We start from the raw sequence: 22,099 nt of genomic DNA, 5'->3' as shown, positions 1-22,099 counted from the left end.
GAGTGTATTGATAGGTATTGAATTGAAATCAATTCGGAGATGGCGGAGGACTAATTCGCTGCCTGGCCTCGATAGGGATCGTTTTCAGATCCATTTGATGAGGAGAAACTAACTTCGTTGAAATTAATCGAATATTGAAATAATTGTTGATGAACCTGGCTGAATCCTTCCTTCCTTCTCGATGATTGAAATGTTTGTTTTCGGTACATATAAGGACTGAGTAGTCCTGAATGAATAAGTGACTGAAATCCACACAAAACTTCCAGAGCCTGAAACACAACGTTAAAGTTAATGGTCACATTCACTCCTTCCTTCCTGCAGGGATTCCTTTTCCATACTTTGCGGAATGTCTCCAACATTTCTTACAAATATGTCTATTTACGTCACATTTACGGTTACATTCCGGAAAGCAACATTACGAAGTTTTCCAGAGAACGCAGACAATCCACACGGACAAGTTGTTGGCTCAGAGCTGAATATACTCATAAAATCAATGTAGCGTGATCAAATTGTCTTGACTGGACGACTCCTTCCTATATCTGTGCATTGCCCAAATCTCTTTAAGGATTCTTTGGAAATACTTTCAAGTTACATTCACATAAAAAACTTCTACATATTTATGGAGTTCAATAGACATTGGTTCGGGTTCACATGGTATTTCGGAGTGTGTGCAATCCTCCATCGTCTCGGAGGGCTTTTTTACTTGTCCTTCCGAGAGTATATTAAGGAACGAGACCAGACTAAGCCTCGAGTCATTTTTCATTAAAAACTAATAGTTGTTCAATTCCTGGTCGATTTGGTCCTTGCGGGCGATCAAAGGGATAAAAACAAGATAATTTATAGACAAAAGCAAGTACGAAACGCTCTGGAGCGGAGACTTTTCTGAATTTATATCTTAACTGGGTAGAATGCCGCCTGGGTCTAGAAGCAACAATTTAGATTTAAAATTTTTCGGTTCAGATAATTTTTATTTACCTAGATATTTTCTGTCTGGAAAAAATCCAGAAACGGCTCAGATATAAACACTAAACGTTACTTTTTGTCTGTGACTCCAAAGTTGATGTCTATGGCTGCAAAGAGGAAATGAATATCTACTTATGAATGACCGTAATCTATTGGACTGGATAACTATCTTTCTTGTAAGATAACGCAGTGACTGGCGCAGACGACGTAATTGCGTGATACAAAAGATTAAGATTTGCAGTCACTTCTGAAGCAAAGCAGATTGAATATCCAAATATTATTATTTGCGCAATTTACTTTCCTCGGATAACATAAATCTAAAATAGTTTCGAAAGCCGGCCTAATATTTGTGTTAAAATAAAGATTAACACTATTAGCTAAGACGTTTTATCTGCATACGAGTAACTTTAGTAGCTGCAGACAAATAAGAATTGTAATGCTTACGCGTAATTTTCCTTTATATTGTCACAATTAGTCAGTCATTTTGAGAATGAAACGCGGATTTATTCTTTAATTTATCTGTACCTGGCGGAAATTCCAAGAATTTTTTTGGACTGTTTATCACAATTGTAGGAGTTTTAAAATATCTCATGTAAAAATAGATTATAAATTAGCCAGCTATTTTGCTGATTATGCTTTCGAGATTAAGAATCATCACCTCCTGCACTTCTTTCGAAAGATCTCATCATTTCAAGATAAGGAGCTGTAGCAAATTTATCAAAGTCCAAAGTGAAAAAAAGTCAAGTAATTTTGCGGAAACGCGTGGTTGAAACCAATACACTTTCTGTCAGTCCTTTATGAAGCATTGATCACGAACAGTCAGTTGTCATTTCAGTAGTATTTGAATTCTGTAGCAGGATTCATGCCAAATTCGCTTCCAGAGGTATATTTATGGACAGACCGAGTGATTCGAAACAAAGCGTCTACCCGTGGATAAAAATGAACTATGGGAAGGATATCTCTTTACACCGAGCAGGGCGTAGGAGTCAATATCTTGGGATAGTAATGGCAAAATTGTTCCATTCTGTAGCCACCAAGAGTCTCTTTTCCACAACTCTTGCACAACTCTTCTTGTCTGGCAGTGTTTCCACGATTAGTGAGGTGTGCTCGCTATGCTTCACATCAGTGCCCTGACAAAAGTTGATGTTAATACTAGCACTATACCTAAATTGTTTCGGGTGTCCTATCCCCTGCCCTTGCTTGCTTCACACGGTTTTGATGAGACCTAATATGATGATGTCAATCTAAAATGCAACACTGCAACAGAGTTTTCACCCAATATTGCACGGATGATTGTCACCGCAAGCTACACTGGTTTCTCGTCTTCTTACTCTAGTGAGCCTATCCCTACAAGTGACTCGACAAAGATCCAAACCCCTCGTATCCAAGCATGCCTGCTTTACCTCATCCAATGGTATATTGATAAAGTCAAGAGCAGAATAAACTCATCCCCGGAGTCGTTCTTGTGTGTGAAGTCGACGAAGGATGGCACCCTAGACCTCGAAAACATTGCCAAACTTTCATTTTAGCCGGATGGGTGTTCGTCAAACTTTGTGAGACAAACAAGGAAACTAGGAAAATCTCGTGCCAATCGGTGTACCACGCTAACTAACATGAATCATGTGTTAGAGGCAAGTGAGCTCAAGCAGCTGCCTGGAAAACGTCCTCTTCACACTAAAAGGTCTCCAAGTCAAGGTGGAACAGTATAAATCGAGGCCTGGGGAGGTTAGTCTTTAGTATGCGAACTCTGTATACCTTGGGCACCTTCAACTTCAAATAAGACCTTTACCCTGTTGGTCGGGCTAACCAAGGTATGGGACATAGAAGATGAGGCAAGGTGCATCATTGCACAAACCTGTGGCATTCAGCATGGAAATAGTGGTCGTTGAGAGCAGTACGATCAGTGTAATCGTAGCACCGCTGTGTTGAGACCAACCGCAAGGACTCCTGGAGCAAGGCGAATACAAGCCATAGCACTCCTAACACGAAATTGTCGACTTCGGGGTCTCCTCAAAGGCAAGGACCGACAAGAATACCGGTCACTGCAAATTGGAACCACCACAGTCCTGCTCAAAAGCCTGTACCGGAAGGCCATGTACATAGCAAGATTAATGAGATAATACTGTAGACAAACGGGATGAAAAAAAAACTTGTTAAATACCAGGCTATTGCTGAAGAATATAATACCAAACGGCTGGCAGACGAGTAGAAGGGAAAGCCCACCGCTCCCAAACGCAATCGATCTCAAGACGAGGTCAAACAAAAATCCAAGCGGGGCAGAGTTTGTAATAAATTGGACCTCTGGAAACAAGTAAGCAACAACAGCCAGCTGATGAGCCAGGAACTGCGAAACTCTTCAGCCACATGGCCAGTAATCACTTACGGCGAACTGGTGCTGGAGGTGTGGACCAGTATTGAGGCCAGGCTGTTGGAGATGGTCACTGAGCTTCGCCCGGACGTCAAAGGTGCTCCGATTCTTCCCCATGGATTCCACGGTATAGCATGCGAAGAGCAATTCTCCAGGGACTTTCTCGGTTGGTAGGTGGTTTCGATCAGCGACGCTTGGGAGGGCGTAGAGCTCAAAGTCATTCCATACGCATGGATAAGGACAAGGTTGTCCAATCCTTGGGTAGCTATCTAGAAGGGGGAAGACGAAGTGCGCCTCGGCTAATCTACTTGTCTCACTCCTGGAGAAGGACATCGTCGTCGCATTAGTACAGGAGCCTTGGGTCGGAGGCGTCCGAACCATCAAAGAACTCCAAAGCAAATATTATGAGTTATTCCGCAGTTCAAGAAACGCTGATTGGGATGGAACTAGAGCATGTATTCTCTTGAGGAAGAGTCTGCACACTTTTTTGTGTTCGGACCTGATTTCCTGGGACCTAGTCGGGGTGAAACTGGAGCAGGCGTGAACGGAGAACATGTATATTTTCTCCACTTACATGGCTCACGGCCGTTCAGCTCCGCCATAAGAACTGCGACAGTTGGCGCCCACCATAGCGGGAAATAAGGCAAACCTGTTGATAGGCTGCGACACCAATGCAAGGCATACGCTTTGGGCAGCTCAGAAATCAACGAAAAAGGTGAATAACTCTTGGAGTTTATTCTAAATACAAATCTACCCGTGTGTAATAGGGGTAGTCCACCAAACTTCCATTTTCCAAACTCAAAGAACTGTGACGGTTAGTAGAAGGTCGTTCATATCATCCTAATAACCGACAATGAGATCCTAGGGGAAGAACTAGAGAATATCTGACCAGAGATAATTCTCAGATTGCAGCTGGATACTTTTCAGCTTAGATATCGCCGCAGAAGCCCCAAACCTTTCAGAGTCCCCAGGAGGATCGACTGGAGGAAGTTTGGTTACGTTATCAAGAAGAAACTCTCAGGTGAGCTTGATTTCATTTCGTCCGGAGTCCATTTTTGCTTCGCCTCGTTTCCCCACTACTGTGTGACCATATGGATATCCGCGCCCAATGTAAGTCCGTGTATATTCCCACCGCCTTGTCCCCTCTCACCTCCCAGATTATCGGAAATTCTAACCTCCTCCTTTGTGAAAATCTTAATTTCCCTATGCTCACCTTGAACAAGGCTCTCGGCTTTCCATTAGTTTCCAATAATTTCTTGAAACCCTCTCTTCTCTTATGTACCTCCTTAAACAGTTCAATTCAACCTGCCCACAAATCTTTGGATTCGCGCTGTTAACCTTGCCCTCTCCACCCTGCCTGTGCATCGTTATGTCAATTCCTACTACAGGTCCAAGTGGTCTAGTCTGTTTTTCTTCAATACTGACATCCATTAAAATCTGCGATTTAAACTGGAAAGAAGTCAAAAATATAAACCTTTCGGGAACCTTTCTGGTTTCGCTCTAGGAGCTCTACGAAGTTACTCGAATCACAGATTACTGAATTTAGGGAGGAGTATTTGATAATGTCGTGTTCGCCTTGGCACACGGAAACTTCTTGTTGGTTTCATATTCGCAACGTTGATAGTTCCCCTCAGCCTTCCCTCACAGTCCTCAGGTCCGTCTGTTGATTCTCTCCAGTTATATGGTGACTTATATTTCAATAACATTTCCTCGGCATGTAGTTTGGTCCTCGTTCTTCTTCTTCCCTTATTCGTCTGGTGCAACCTACCGAGCTTCTTAAGGAATACTCCCTTTCCCTTTCTCCAATTCCTCATTTATAACCTTGATGCCAATATTGGACCGGTTCCCTATTACTTTCATAAGCTGATTGTCGAAAACTAATCAAAAGCCCCGATGGCTGACATTTTTCCTCTCTTCGTCCTCTTCCAACCTTCCTTAGAGATATATGAACAATTTGCTGATTGCTCTCTTCATCATCATCAACGGCGCAACAACCGGTATCCGGTCTAGGCCTGCCTTAATAAGGAACTCCAGACATCCCGGTTTTGCGCCGAGGTCCACCAATTCGATATCCCTAAAAGCTGTCTGGCGTCCTGGCCCACACCATCGCTCCATCTTAGGCAGGGTCTGCCTCGTCTTCTTTTTCTACCATAGATATTGCCCTTATAGACTTTCCGGGTGGGATCATCATCATCCATACGGATTAAGTGACCCGCCCACCGTAACCTATTGAGCCGGATTTTATCCACAACCTGACGGTCATGGTATCGCTCATAGATTTCGTCATTGTGTAGGTTACGGAATCGTCCATCCTCATGTAGGGGACCAAAAATTCTTCGGAGGATTCTTCTCTCGAACGCGGCCAAGAGTTCGCAATTTTTCTTGCTAAGAACCCAAGTTTCCGAGGAATACATGAGGACTGGCAAGATCATAGTCTTGTACAGTAAGAGCTTTGACCCTATGGTGAGATGTTTCGAGCGGAACAGTCTTTGTAAGCTGAAATAGGCTCTGTTGGCTGACAACAACCGTGCGCGGATTTCATCATCGTAGTTGTTATCGGTTGTGATTTTCGACCCTAGATAGGAGAAATTGTCAACGGTCTCAAAGTTGTATTCTCCTATCCTTATTCTTCTTCGTGTTTGTGTTTGACCAGTGCGGTTTGATGTTGTTGGTTGATTCGTCTTCGGTGCTGACGTTGCCACCATATATTTTGTCTTGCCTTCATTGATGTGCAGCCCAAGATCTCGCGCCGCCTGCTCGATCTGGATGAAGGCAGTTTGTACATCTCGGGTGGTTCTTTCCATGATGTCGATATCGTCAGCATAGGCCAGTAGTTGGGTGGACTTGAAGAGGATCGTACCTCTTGCATTTACCTCAGCATCACGGACCACTTTCTCGAGGACCAGGTTAAAGAGGACGCATGATAGCGCATCCCCTTGTCGTAGACCGTTGTTGATGTCGAATGGTCTTGAGAGTGATCCTGCTGCTTTTATCTGGCCTCGCACATTGGTCAGGGTCAGCCTAGTCAGTCTTATCAATTTCGTCGGGATACCGAATTCTCTCATGGCGGTGTACAGTTTTACCCTGGCTATGCTATCATAGGCGGCTTTAAAGTCGATGAACAGATGGTGCACCTGTTATCCATATTCCAAGAGTTTTTCCATAGCCTGCCGCACAGAGAAAATCTGATCTGTTGCTGATTTGCCTGGAGTGAAGCCTCTTTGGTATGGGCCAATGATGTTCTGGGCGTATGGGGCTATCCGGCCTAGCAAGATAGTGGAGAATATCTTATAGATGGTACTCAGCAACGTGATACCTCTATAATTGCTGCACTGTGTGATAACTCCCTTTTTATGTATGAGACAGATAATGCCTCGTTGCCAATCGTCAGGCATTGATTCGCTGTCCCATACCTTGAGCACAAGTTGATGAACCACTTGGTGTAACTGGTCGCCTCCATATTTAACGAATTCGGCTGTAATTCCATCGGCTCCTGGCGACTTATGATTTTTTTTGCTCTCTTCGGCCACCTTATATCAGCTTACTAGACTTCGCAGCTAAATGTTTAAATTATTGACCCATAATTGCATTATGGGCCGGCCCCAGCCGGAAGAAGAGGCGGAACGCTGGTTTGAATGCAAGCTAGCAACGAAACGGAAGAATGCTGCATGCCGGGTAGTGTTGCATTCTCAAAGGACGCGGGCACGCGTGGTGACTTATCACGAACTCCGGCGAGCGGAGAAGCGACTTCACAGATGGAAAAAGGAAGCGTGGGAGAACCAACAGGTCTGCGAACTCGAAAAGTATAGGGAGCAATTGCACCAGGCACGCAAGTTTTACCAACAAGTCAGCAGGATGAAGCCTTACGCACCTCGATGCTCATCCTGCCGAGACAAAGAGGGAAATCTGATTTTCGACAGAATGGACATATTGGAGCGATGGGTTGAGTATGTTGGAGGGCCCGCCAACTGAAGACGACGGACAAATACTGCCACCACCAAGTATAGAAGAAACATTTCGTGCAATTCATCGGCTTAAAAATCATAAGTCGCCAGGAGCCGATGGAATTACAGCCGAATTAGTTAAATATGGAGGCGACCAATTACACCAAGTGGTTCATCAAGCAAGCAAGTAATGGAAAAACTGTTGGAAATGGACATCAGTTGCACCATCTTTTCATCGGCTTTAAAGCTACCTATGATAGCATAATCAGGGTAAAACTGTACACGGCCATGAGGGAATTCGATATCCCGACCAAATTTGAAAAGACTGACTAGGCTGATCGTGACCAATGTGCAAGGCTAGATAAAAGGAGCAGGATCACTCTTGAAACCATTCGACATCAATAACGGTCTAAGACAACGGGATGCTCTATCATGCGTCCTCTTTAACCTGGCCCTCGAGAAAGTGATCCGTGATGCTGAGGTAAATGCAAGGGACACCATCCTCTTTAAGTCCACCCACCTACTTGCCTATGCTGACGATATCCACATCAGGGGAAGAATGACCCGAGACGTACAAACTGCCTCCATCCAGATTGAGCACGTCGGGCTGCACATCAATGAAGGCAAGATAAAATATATGGTGACAACGCCAGCGCCAAAACCAACCAACAACTTTAAATCGCATTGGTCAAATGAAAACAATAAAGATAGGAAACTACAACTTTGAGACCATTCATAATTTCTTTTATCTATGATCGAAAATCACAATCGATAACAGCTGGGGTGATGAGATCTGCGAACGGTTATTGGTAGCCAATAGAGCCTATTTCAAAGCGTTTGCTGTACAAGACAATGATCTGGCCAGTCACCATGTATTCCTCGGAGACTTGGGTCCTTAGCAAAAAAATTGCGAACTCATGGCCGCATTCGAGAAAAGAATCCTCCGAAGAATTTTTGGCCCCCTACGCGAGCGATACCATCACCGTCATATTGTAGATCAAATCTGGCTCAATAGCTTGCGGTGGGCTGGTCACGCAATCCCCTTAATGGATGAGGATGACCCTACCCGAAAAGTCTACTAGGGCAATATCAATGATAGAAAAAGAAGAAGAGGCAGACCCTCCCTGAGATGGAACGCGCGCCGCGACTGGTGGCCTGGGACAAGGCCGGCGCGCAAACTTCCGGTCCTTTTAATTGAACCTATGTCGAATGGACGTCTATAAAGGAACCGACTCGAACGGATGTCTATAAAAAGAGGAAAGTATAATATATATGACTGCGTCTGTGGGATAACTCCGTGAAAGGATTTCTTCTTCTCTTCTGACTTCTCTCTCAGTCAGGAGCGAAGTTGCGAGTCTAGACCGAGTTCGCTATTTTTCTCGGTCATAGATTTGATTGCGGTAAAGTCGAATGGTGCTTAAATCACCACCTCGCGAATCAAATCGTCACTGCTTCCTTTGGCCTTTCAGTCGCTTTCAAGTAACTTTACTGTTCAAGTCCTAGTTCAAGTTAGCTAGTGAGTTCATTGGCGCAGATAACGTGACATTGACGACGTTCGTGTCAAATTTACTATTAAGGTATACCCTATTCACACAACCTTTTATATTCTCTTCCAATTTGGGTTTTTCGAGTTCTTGCAGCAATGGGAACCGTAATATTCTGATTTTATTTTAGTTCAACATTGCGTTTTCCATCTGAATTAATTGCATTTTAAAATACCATGCAATATCAGAATTACAAAATAAATAATCTCACATAGAAAATATCCGTTAAGATGCTAAAAATACTTCTGTAACCACCTCCAATCATGATTGACTTGTAAACTAAGTTGATAAATGAAAAAGGCAATTTTCGCGCGATCAAAAAAAGTTAAGCGCTCTTTGAAGTGGTTAGTACTAAGAAGGGTGACGATACTGTAATAGATTTCAGTTATGTTACTGATTTGCATATATAAACAGAAAAAGGCAAGGATATTCAAACAGTGTGCTTCCCTGGGTTGTTATTATAATATATAAAATTTAACTATGAATCTCAGCTCATCATCCTACGGACTTCTGCTTCTCTAGCGTGAACTAGTATTTTGAATGACAATCAGTTTTACTCTGACATAAGGTTTTTACGGAAAAGCTTTAAACATTCATCATCATTTATCAGGCGATTGTATTTTACATTAAAAATACCTTTCTTCCGTAAAATAAGGACATTTTCAGAGCTTATTCATGAAACCTTTTAACAGCATATTCGAATAATGTAGAGAAAAATACTGAGAATCTCGTCATTCTGTCATAAAAATTGCATTAAAGTTGTCCCTTTGAGAGTGTTTTAATATCCTTTCTGCAATATGGTCATGGCGCACATAAGAAGAGTCCTGGAAGTGCAAAATGTAGTACGTCAGCCAACCCATTTAATTCAACCTTAACAGCACATCATCAAGGACTGCAAGGACACTAATAATGCGTTTTATGACGCGAGTTTCAATATGCTTGCTATGACATAAAATCCAACTTACCTTGGATCTTCCTTTTACGCAGGCTGACGTTGATGGTGGCCCTTTCACTTTATTGGGGTCTAATTAATTTATGGGAAAATGGAACATAGGGTGCGACATGGTAAATGGATACAAGCGAATGGTCAGGTTTCGTTTGATGGTCGGGAAAAAGGACTTTTGTATAATTTTTCATGAGTATAACTTTTCTCCTCTGTTGAGCTGTGAAAAAGAAAATTTGATTTTAATTTACTTTTACGGGATATTATAGTCAGATATATGCACTGCCGGTAAAATTCAAGTGTGGAAACCTGCAAGAGGGAATTTTTTAACATTTCCATTAAGAAAGTAAAAAAAAATCATTATTATTAACCTCCTACTTGGGTCTTCCCTCCGCAATTTAAAGAAGTTTACAACCCTATCAAAGTTCATGTTTCATGTTCTTCAAGGAGTTATCAGTAGGTCAAACAACGCGACAATCGAAATTTCCGATCTCGGAGAGGCATCGAAAACTCAAACTAAAAACAACATATCCTAAAGATCTAAGCCAGGTCAGTGTCAGCGTTGGTGATACCATTACCAGTATTCGCCGTCCAGCTTAGTCAGGTGACCCTCCGAAAGGCTTTACCTCGCGCTGATTTGACAGACACATTATGCGGTATACCTGGACGCATTGATATTGTACTCGGAGCGTACAGCTCGGTAATACCACTTGGTTTCATAGAAGGACCTCTATGTGCAGTCAACATAGAATTTGTTTTGACACACTTCAAACTGACTAACAATCATTATGCCTCTTGTTGGCAAGGGAGAAATAGACCAATTAATCTAACAATCCGGGAACTCTTAGAAACACAGTCAATCATATTATAACACGAGAAGCGGACAGGTACACCAGAACGACGAAATAAGATCAATCTTGGAGATTTTTTGGTTGTTCTCCGACTTCTACGCAAGGAGAAGACGCAGAGCCTGCGAAAGATTTATGCAAATTTTACATCAGCGGACTCTTAGGTGAACCCATCCGTCAGAGCCAAGCAAACACTACGGATTAACGACAATTATGTAAAGAAATAGTGCACCACGTCGAAAAGCTGTACTTTCGTCAGGCGAATGGATCAATTAAGAACTTTTATGTAGACAATCTGCTAACTGGTGGAGAAACTATTGATCAAAACTCTCTTTCAAGATCTGGTAATAGCGCTCAAAAATGCGAAATTTGATAGATATTAAAAAGCTTCCTGGCATCTGTTACTCTTTGTGATCGGGAAACTAAAGAGCTAGTAAACATTGATGAAGATAACTACATAAGGACAATGTGTAGAAACATGGCTTGGCAGTCACTGTGGGTGTAGTATTCACAGATCACCCTTCTCACCAACGAGGTGCTGAGGTATGTCAAGTTAACCATCAAACCTGACCCTGGGTCTCGGAAAGTTGACGCGCATTACAAATTGGTCAGCAAAATGTTCATGTTCGTAAAGTTTTCGGTGAGAATTTGGGCGCTGGTATCACTCGACTTCTCCAATTAAATCCAGCCTGTCAGAAATTTATCCTCCACCAGTACCGGGTGGAGCGGCCTGTGTGAAGTTGCCAAATCTCCCACCAGGCGTGTCCCTTCGTGCGGATAAGGGAACGCTCGGTGAATGCATTATGGGCATGCACAGGCACGTATCAGGAGATGTGCGTGCATGGTCATGCTTATGCGCGGGCTGGGTAGGTGGGTAAACTCCCACCCGTGGATAAAAATTGGCTATTGGAAGGACACTCAGAAATCAAACCAAATATGGAGGACGAGAAGGCGTTGAAATCGTCCGCAATTATTGTAGGGCTGCGGTCTTTAGTATATAACATCAGACTGTGTGTGTAAGTGGTACTACCACTTATCGCACAACCACCTCCCGCAATTCCTATAGCACAATGGAGATATCCTCCCGTGAGGTAACTTCATCTAGGTCCTTGCATCCGATTATTGTTATTGTTCACATTCCGCTTTCTCAACTTTACTCAACTTTACACTTATTCCACCTGGACTTATGTATTCGTCGACAGAAGCGAAAAAACTAGGATACCTGGTTGATCCTCCAGTACTTCCAAGGAGAATAAATTCGGGGCAGCTCTAGAAGGGAGCCACAACCTGAAGAGAACGGCGCTGGAAAAGGTAGGTTAGTTTCCTCAGCATTTAATTAAGACTTTTTCTTTTGCCGTTACTCCGTCCAGAAGCGATCACATAGTCATTGTTTTGGCCGGCCTTTTGTCGTTTCCTATCCACTTCAATGTTCAAACAATTCTTGGTAACTTAGTTCTCGTCGGCGTGAATTGCATATTCATAATATTGATGACGCCCCTTTCGCAATTTTTCCATGATCAATGAAGCCTTGCGTCGATCACGGATATCCTCATTTCGACTGCAATCAGACGTGTTACGCGACTGGTCAAACCATGTCACGAAGGCGTTTTCATCACAGTAGGTAACCAAACTGTTAGTCGAATCGGGAAATTTCGACGTCAAGACCATCTTATATGCGAGCAAGTAAACTTTGCTGAGGGGCAAGGGTAGCGCCGCGATATCAGGAGGTGCAGGAATAATATCCAAATCTTAATGGACACCTTAATAAGGTCACACGGGATTACTATAGGCAGTTGTGGCTAATTACAACTTTTTACTTCAACAGAAGGAAAACGAACCTCTGTCAAGTGTTCGATAGAATAGCATCTCCATCCCCGATGTTAGCGAGTAGGAAACAGAAAAGATTGGTGGACGTAGTTGAGATAACAAGGGTCCAGGACTGGATAGGATCATAGACAACGCTCTAAACTTGGCTGCTCAAATCATCTCCAAGTGGTTGAGTTGCGCTAATTGCAAGGACTGTTTCCCGTTCAGTTGAAGGAGTCTAGTTTACTCTACTACGAAAGCCCCAAGAAATACCTGGTATCCTCTCTTTACATCATCCTGTCTGACTAAACATTATGGAGAAGTTGTTGGAAGGGATGATATATTTATTTAATTATTTAATTAATAATAGAACACAGAAAGTAAATTTTTAGTTATTTGTTGTCCTTAGAGGGAGGAGCAAGTAAATGGCTTTACGCTTAAAGTTGAGGAGGAGAGCTGTAGGCATTGAACGACTGGCATAGCCTCGGAATCGGGTAGTGAAAGTAGATGTCGAGCTCTGCGAATGTGACTTAAAAAATGCCCGCACTACATGTACAAGAGAGGCGATGTGGAGAATAAATCGGAGTTGGCAGAGTAGCCCGTCAGACAATTACGGAGTTTCAAAAAACAACACATATCAAGAAAATGCTACAGGAAAGAGAGATTGTGGGTGCGATACTATGACGGATAGTTCACATGCGGAAGGTTCTTTTTGAAATAAGGAGTTCGGGTGAATTTAAGTTGTGCAGTTTCAAGAGTACGACTATCACGGTTGCGGAGGGGGACTGGACTACGCAGTAATATTCAAGGATGTTTCTGACAAAGGTAGTTGAAACCTGCTAAGGAGGGCTGGATTGAGTTAGGGCTAAAAGGGAAAGCAATAGTGAACGGGGTAGAGTACGGACAGCATGTTGGAGGGGTTGTGAGTAAATAACAGATCCAGTCGCATTTTCTGGCATTCGGTGTCTGTTTGTTACCCGGACACCAACGGACCAAGTTGAGTCGAGCGGCGACGAAACAGAGACAAATAATTTTAGGTCGTCAGCGTGAAACAAACACAAGCAGGTAAGGATGGAAAGGAGGTCATTCATAGTAGAAATAGTAGAGGGCCAATTATGTAACTTTGAGGAATACCAGAGGAAGGAGGGAGGGAGCGGGGTACATACCCATGTAAAGAAACTCTGCAGGAATGATGTAAAATGGAGGAAAGTCAAGAGACGATAAGGGTGGAGGAATTGAGTAGGGAGGGTTTAGAAAGGAGAATATAGTGGTCAATAGTATCAAAGTGTTTGGCTAAATTAGCATAAATTGCATATACCTACTCTCGTAAATCAAGGCATTTAGCAACAAAGCTGGTAGAGACCAGAAAGTTTAAAGCGGTAGATGGATGTTTCACGAAACCATACTGCTCTTTCACAATGAGGTGACAAAAGTGCGCGGTCAGCCAGTCATTGATGTATACCTCGAGGATTTTGGAGCAAGAAGGGAGAAGAGAAACTGGATGGTAATTCTCAGCTAGCGTAGGGTCTCTGTTTTTGGGGGATAGGGATGATAAGGGCCTCTTTCCAAAGATGAACAAAGTAATATTCTTCGAAGCTTTTGTTGAAGACTCTGAGGGAGGAAATGTGTTGTTTACAGTTAATAAAGAACAGGCTAGGAAGGTAATTGAGACCAGGTCAGCCATTGGTGTCAATCTGTACAATCAATTAAGGAAGGCGTGAGGAGAAGAATGGCGGGAGATTCGGAGCAGTCTACAGTCGAGTCAGCAAAGTACAAGGGAAAAACTGGGTGGGGTTCCGGGAATAGAGAGTGTGTGATCACAACCATTCGAAGTTACCGCGGGCAAGAGCAACCTCGACGCTCTGCAGTTACCTCTTATGCGCTTTTTTAATAATCGACTTCACAGTAGAACGTAAACCCTTGAAATGAGCAAGTTCAGCATCATTCTTAAAAGCCTAAAACTTCTTGCACAATGTATGTTTCAGCCGAATTGGTCTTTTATTGTAATTAGAACCCCACCGCCAGTAGACTTACGTAGCGCAACCCGATCCCTATCACAAATGAAATAACCTCAGGGAAGCTACGAGTTCAGAATATTATGGTGAAGCTAGGTTTCAGAAATTCAAATTATCTACATGACGTTGCTGAGCCAGCGCGGATAAATCAAAGACCATCAGCTTAGTCCCTACACCCTTTACATTTTGATAAAACAGGTGGGCGGTGAACACAGAATCAATTACATTGATCAGTGAAGCAGGCGGACTGAACTGAAATTTACTCACGAGTTGGTATGGTATTATTATATATGGATTAATAAATACACCTTTAGGGCAGAAATGAGGATTGCGGATCGAGTCACATTCGTGGGGATCAGTGACTTTAGAGGAAGCCATCATTGGGTAGAGGTTGCTGTCTTTTGTTAGTTTGACACAAGACGATGGTGTAAGCTCTTTATGTACTCCAGTACTTCGTCCATAGGAACGGAGAACCCTAGCCTGGAAAGAAACAGCAGTTTTGGTGGGGAGGCCACCTTTAACCCGGGCTCGCTGGCACTAGTGAATGAACCGCCTGGGTTGAGAGCAGTGGCGGGAAGTGAAGCTTCATCGGCGATCGATGTCAAAGGACTAGGCAATTGTGCTGCAATTCGTAACCTACAGAGGAGACTGCGGATATTATCTCGTTAAAGGTCAGGGAGCGAGTCAGCATTGGGGACTTTTTCGGAATTGCTCCGGTTTTGGCTACGCAGTAGGCTAAGTTGTAGGCTGGGCCGCGATCTAGGCAGCAGACGGTGCTGCGGGCTGCAACAGTGGGTGTAGCTGCGAGAAGTGTGTCAGATTTCTGAATCAGTGAGTATTTCCGCCTATCGAGCTGGCGAATGATCCATCGAAGCAGCAGTATGGGTTCTGGTGAGCCACATCTACAGTCGATGTGATAGAAGTGATTGTGGACTTGGTTTAGGGGGTGTTGGCTATTGATAAGTGCTGCTTGGTGGTGGTACTAAATATCAGGGATGCCTTTAGTTCGGTCAAGTAGGGTTGGGCTTAGGACATATTTGCTAAACTGGCAATTTAGGACGAGAAATCAATAGTTATCTTTTGAAGGCGCTTTTGTAGTACAAGGCCGACCACTGGTCGAAAGAATACATTGACAACAGCCATTCCTCAGGGTTCTTTTTTGAACTTTGATGTCTGACGAAGCGCTCGCCGAGTATCCGGAGGACATTAACATATGATCCAATATCCGCGATACGTGGATGAAAGAGGGAGGTGGAGTGGCCCTTTAATAGAAGTTATTGGACTCCATAATCTGATGGAGGAGATACCGAATTCGAAACTAAATCTCCACGAACTGGGTCAAGCGACGATTTCATATAACCATCTGCAGCGCCGTTTTTTTAGGATTTTCGTTTGCACTTGGGTTGTGCTGGCATCTTGCAGAGATTCCGTCTCATTTAAGGTATTCCTTGAGCCACTTAACGACAGCTGGTGTCGAAAAAAGCAAAGCTCTTCGACCCAGTAGGATGGTTCCAGCCACCTGAAGTTGTCGGCTAAACTAGTATGTAATAATTAATGACGAAAAGCTTAAATCTAAATCTCGAATGTTACGAGCCCAACTGCCAGTATTGGAAGGGATCTCAATACTCCGATGGTTAAAACTTAAGCAGTCATTCGGACAGTCATTCAACTAAGAGATTTTATTTATGTTACTGCTACAAGACTTCAATCAAAAAAAAGTATTTAAAGGAAAACCATCAAGAGGAAAACTTTCCACTTTTGTACGCTTATGTCGCTAAAGGAAAAATCCTAGCACTTTGTACTTCATATATATAATACTCTGATAAAACCCAAAGTACACATACATTGCAATATCCCATCAGGACACACTCCTCTCAGGCGCCCAGCATCATTGGAAATATAACTCATTATCGCTGTACCATCTCCTCTAAAACGGCAAAAGCTCAACCGAAGAGCTAATCTGAGGCAGTAGGGGATGATGGAAGACACAAGTCTCTTGGGGCATACCACACATATCCTTTCTTGTCACTGCCGCATATCAGAGGGTGGATGATTGTTTGCAAACATTTGCGGTCTACTCTATGACGATGCCCGGACTTCGGAAGTGTGTTCCCGATTGGAAAAATATGAAAATGTTGGGTTGATAAAAGTTTGCTGATCCAAGAAGTTTTTCACTCCTCATTGTCAGCTAATAATGTCAAGAAGTGTTGACTTCCCACTTCTGCTGGTGAAATATCACTCGCAGATCAAGTGGATGCCACACGAATAGTTTCAAGGGAATGAGCAGAGTACCGAGAATGGTTGAATGTGCATTTAGACTAGCAGAAGAGCTTTGGAAAAAACAAGGATGAGGTTGTTCTATGACGCAGTGGAGTTGCAATAGTAGAAGCAATTTCGATGGGACTTATGGTTGCATTGTTGCAACCAGTTGTCTGGTTACGAAAGTTTCTAATAAAATGGCTTCGGTCACAGAATGGAGGAGAAAATCAACAGTCATAACAAACAGTAGAAAACGAGAGCTACAGAATGGAGTTTCATTTGTAAAGCAAGAGGAAGTTTATAATAAACTATTCCTTGGAATAAATGTAAAGCGAATAAAATAAATTAACGATAATATTCGCATTATTAATAAAAGTGCAAGAAACTGTCGATATAATTTTGGAGAAAAGAACGAACGCTATCACGCCTACAATAATTCCACTCAACAAAGATGTCTATTTTCTGAATTCGGATTATCATCTCCCTCTTTCGATCGCTCTTTTTTTTCAAAAAGATCTCAGATTCGCAAGATTTCCGTGAAAGTAGCAGCTCTATAGAAACTGCAGAGGTGAACCGAATACGGAGGCCACGCTGGGCTGGAATGCATTGGTGACAAAGGATAATTTCGCTTTTGTTTCGTAAAATAGTCCATATTTTTATGTTGCGGCTTGCCTTATCATCCGCGGGGGTGGGACTTCACCAAATGGTACATAACTGAAACTCGTGTTAAGGCCTCGAATCGGCAATATGCTTGCCGAGTTTGGGTCCAAGACTGACCAGATAAGTACGTTCTGCGAGACAGTCCAAAGCATTCCAGGCACGTATTGGGTTGTAGCCTAGAACCCATGTGTAGCTTTGAAATAAGACATCTGGATTGTCTTACGAATATGGAAGGGGTTGAGAACGCGATAAACAGCAATTACCCAATTTGAGCAACCTCAAGTTGGGATTTACATCTGGCAACTCCAGAGGACAAAAATTTGCCCTTTGTCATTAACCTTCACCGGGTAGACCACTGTTTTAAGTGCTGGGCACTCAATAGGGGTGTGCAAAAGGTAGTAAAGAAGTACTTTATGTTACAAGTGTGGCGAACCCGGGAGCAAAGTGAAGACTTGTGAGGGGGTGCCAGGTTTTCAAAAAAGAGTTGCAGAAAGCACTATGATCCACATCCTGCCCACGAACATGCATAGGAGTGCAAATGCTTACCATCTAATGAGGCAGAAGGTGCAAACAAAGAATTGGCTTGTTGTCTTCCAATCGAGATAGGAGTTCACCATCGTGGTATACCGATATATCTGGCACTACTGCCATCTGAGTAATAGATACGATTAACTTGCGTGTGCGGGCCCATGACCGGGGAAATAGTTTCGTTGTGCGAAAGTGGCTTCTTTCTACGTTTATCTCATATCGAACGAACCTATGTCCACTTTTCGGAATATGCCCGGTGTTTTGGAGGACGAGATTCGGAACACGGAAGGGAAAGTTGTAGTCGGAGGGGGCTTTAACGCCAGAGCCCTCGGATGGGACATGCCTCGGCCATATCCTCGAAGCACGCACATTTTGGGTCGCCAGGACAGAGCTAAATATCAGTAGCATTCTAACATGCCGACACCCTAGTTGCGAAGGCACAATCCGTGACATTACCTTTGCTACGGAGTCCTTAATTTCAGCGGTGCAACGACGGAACACTTTGGTAACACCTACCGAGTGATACGTGAGGCAAATGGACGTTGGAAAAACAAAAATTTTCTGAAGCTCTCAATAGGAGTAAATGAGCGAAAGACCTAGATGCAGACAGAAGAACTGCAACTTAATTGCTAGTAGATTCAACAATGAACCTTATCCCAGTAGCTTGGAATGGCTGGGCTGGCCTCCATCACGGCAAGTTACCTTTGTATACACTCATACTTAGCGCATTGCTCAGCGTGCAAGAGGACAAGATAAGGCAACTTTCCGTAATCCGTAAAATATGAGAGAGCAAAAAAGGAACTCCAGCGGGTGTAATCTGGTTACCAAAAAGCTCGGTGACCATCGATAACACTGTTTTATGGAAGCAGTGAATATAAAGGAAATTGTCCAGGACATATTTTCTGTCCACCCCATCCGAGCTGACGCTATCTATGAGGGGGTGAGCATTAATAAATGAGCATTAATTCATTGTAAAGCGGCTAGAAGAAGCGGTCCGGTTCATGAAGGACAAGAAAGCAGCACTGGATGGTATTCCCAGCAAAGTGCTGAAACTTGTATGCAATTATAAGTCGGGCATGCTACTCAGTCAATAATACGACAATTTAACAGCGAGTGTTTTCCCTCCCGCTGGAATGTTGCGAAGCTTATGCTGATAATAATAATAATCGTTGGCGCAATAATCCATACTGTATCAGGGCCTTGACGTGTGTTAGAGCATTTCGTTCAAGAGCGTGAGGGTACAATATAGTACGCTGTAGGAGGCACTGTGGTGCCCGAGATTATTACCCTGATTTGACCCAGGTACCCATCCAGTCACGATAACAAATCCCTTTGCCACCAGTGAAATTTAAACTACGACGTTCCGCTACGAAAGCCCAGGACTCTAACCACTTGAGCCATCCGGATGCAAATATAACAATTTATTCCACACCACACGAGAGGCTACTCGGAACAGACTTAAAGCATGTATTTTCCCGCGGAAGCATTTGCACGCTTTTCTATGTCCGCACTTGAGCTTCATCGACCTAGTCGTGGTGAGGTGGGGGAGAAAAGGTGCATATTTCCTCAACTTACATGTCTCACAACCGATCAGCTCCAGTAGCTCGGGGAACTGTGGTGGTTGGGAGGAAGTTCTTGATATAAGCCTACTTACCGGCAATGGAATTCTAAGCGTGGTAGACTGGAGAGATCCTTCTCTGATCATAGTTGGACACTTTTCAGTCTAGATCTCGCCTCAGAGGTCTCCAAAACTTTCAGAGACTCTAGGAGGATCGACTTTAGGAAGTTTGAACAAGTTATCAGGAACAAACTCTCCGGTGTTCAAATTGGCAAGAATGGCACAACGGACCAAGTGGAGTCAAAAGTCGAGGCTCTGGAAAAGGCATTCAAAACCCCTTTAAATTATCTTGCCTAGCTAAACACAGCGAGAAGACATTGTCACCGTGTTGGAATGAAGCTCTGTCCAGCCACAGCAAGCTGATCAGAGAGATCTTCAAGATCTGTTACAGGCACAAATATAAGTAGCCACATAAAGACTGTCTAAAGAAGACTACCAAGAGACCGTCCTGGCGACACTATTATCAGAACATCGAATGTACCAACGAATCTACAAGGCTCAGTAAGATTCTGTCCAAGAAGCATAGGGACCCATCCTTTCTTGAAAAGTCGGAAGGCTCCTGGACGGAATATTCGGGTGAAATTCTAGAGCTGTTGGTTCTGACTCACTTCCCCGCCAGCAAGGAGGACTGTGAGTCAGAGCCTTGGTTGCAACGTATGCAGCTGCCCCCGCTGTGCGAGACTATCAAATCGGTAATTACCAAGGATAAGATCGACTAGATTATAAAGAGTTTCTCCGCATATAAATCTCCGGGCCAAGATGGCATAACACCAGTGACACTACACAAGCAGCAAGAAAAGGTTCTGTCGTGGCTTTCGGCCAATCAGCGTTACATCTTCCGTTTTGAAGACCCAAGCGCGTCCACTGAAAAATGATCATGGAGAGAGTGCTCTTCTCTAAGTCACAGTACACCTACCTATTCTCTACGAAGGAATTCGCATGGATCAGTACAAGCATTATACTCTAGCAGCTTTCCAGGATATAGAAGGAGGGACATCTTACACATTGGATAATATCCTTGCTAAGAATCAGCATAATTTAGTCGAATGTGAGAAGAAGCTAGTTGATAAGAGCTTCGAACAGAGGCGCGCCCTAGGGTGATGCCATCTCCCTGATGCTACACTATTAACCAGATGGACGAAATTTTACGAATGTTGAAAACGAAGGGGGTGAAGGTTGTGGCGTATGGTACTGATACCAATACCACCGAGCCGTTGACATACGCCACCACCTTCACTCCGTTCATTTTCAACATTCGTAAAATTCCTGAGGATGTTTCCCTCCATTGTGAGTCATATCGTGGAAGGAGCGTTGAGAAAGGTGTGACTGTGGCCGCGAGATGCGGACTCGGAATAAATTCAACCAAAACGAAACTGATGCTATTCACTACCAAAACAAGGATACCGTAATTTCACCTCCTGCGGCGGAATGAACAAGACTGAAGCTAAACTGGAGGTTGGACATAGAGCTGAAGGTTAAGAAGGCCTGCATAGTCTTCTATGCCTGGAAGAGAAACTTTGCAAAGAAATAGCATTTCCGACCGAGCCATTAAGTTATTGTACTCGGTGAGACAGTGTAGAAACGCGTTGAATAGTCTGGGCGGCACACTTAAAGTCAACCTTCTCTGGATTCTCAGTCGTAGGAACATGGAGGGGAATCGGTGGGCTGACAGACTGGCCCGGCTGGGCTCTACTCTTAGCAATCTTTCGTTGGATACCGTCTGTGTCCCGCTGGCGAGCGTCAACGGAGGAATCTACTCTCACTGATTAGCAGTCGCGGATTCGCGGATTTCAGATGGCGACGTCTAATCACCTATGCCAAGTCAAGGCGGATTAGGTCCGCTTATAACAAAACCCGATTGCGGGAACTCATGTACCAGACAAGATTCCAACGGTCTGCACGAGGCACAGGCCTAAAGGGGAACTTAACGCCAGATTCGGCGGACAAGTAAACAATTCTTTGAGGACCTCAGAAATATTTCTAGCTACGGGGTGGGAGAGCTGAAGAGCCGGCTGGACTTCGCATCCTTGCTCTCATAACACATTACAAACAACAGTCATGTTCATAGGAGTTTGTAGCATCAAAACGGCGAACCACAGCGCTAACTACGCCTCTCGGAGCGGCCACTGATACCTACCTCACTACTCTCGAAATCGAGCCTCAGCACAAGATTGTGAAATCGCCTCAATCTACCGCACCGAATTATGCAAGCTCTTGGTTTTCCTCAACAGGTGTCCCAAATTACCTGCATTCTCCCTCCTTGCAGTAGACCCAGGGCTTCTGAGCCAGCACTATTCCAATGTTCTCCTTGGAACTTGCCCTTGCAATTATCACAGATGCGGCTTTCACATGGCCAAGGTTTATCTGGGCTATCTTAAGGCTGCCCATTGGCTCCATTATTGTTTGGAGGTCTTCTCCACTGTCGGAGTATCGTCCTCCTCTTCCGATATGGCGCTTTCCTGCGTGTCGCTGTTTGCCCTAAGTAGTAAAAATTCTGGGTATAGGTCGTCCAGCTTTTGCTCTCCACTGCGCAGCAGCTCCACTTCCCTGGCTGATCTAGTTCTTTGCGCCTCTATGGCTTTCGAAAGTTCTTCGGGGACCTC

Source organism: Hermetia illucens, chromosome 4 (genome assembly GCF_905115235.1).
Source record: "Hermetia illucens chromosome 4, iHerIll2.2.curated.20191125, whole genome shotgun sequence".
NCBI classification, from domain to species: Eukaryota; Metazoa; Arthropoda; class Insecta; order Diptera; family Stratiomyidae; genus Hermetia; species Hermetia illucens.
This window is presented reverse-complemented; position numbering follows the sequence as displayed.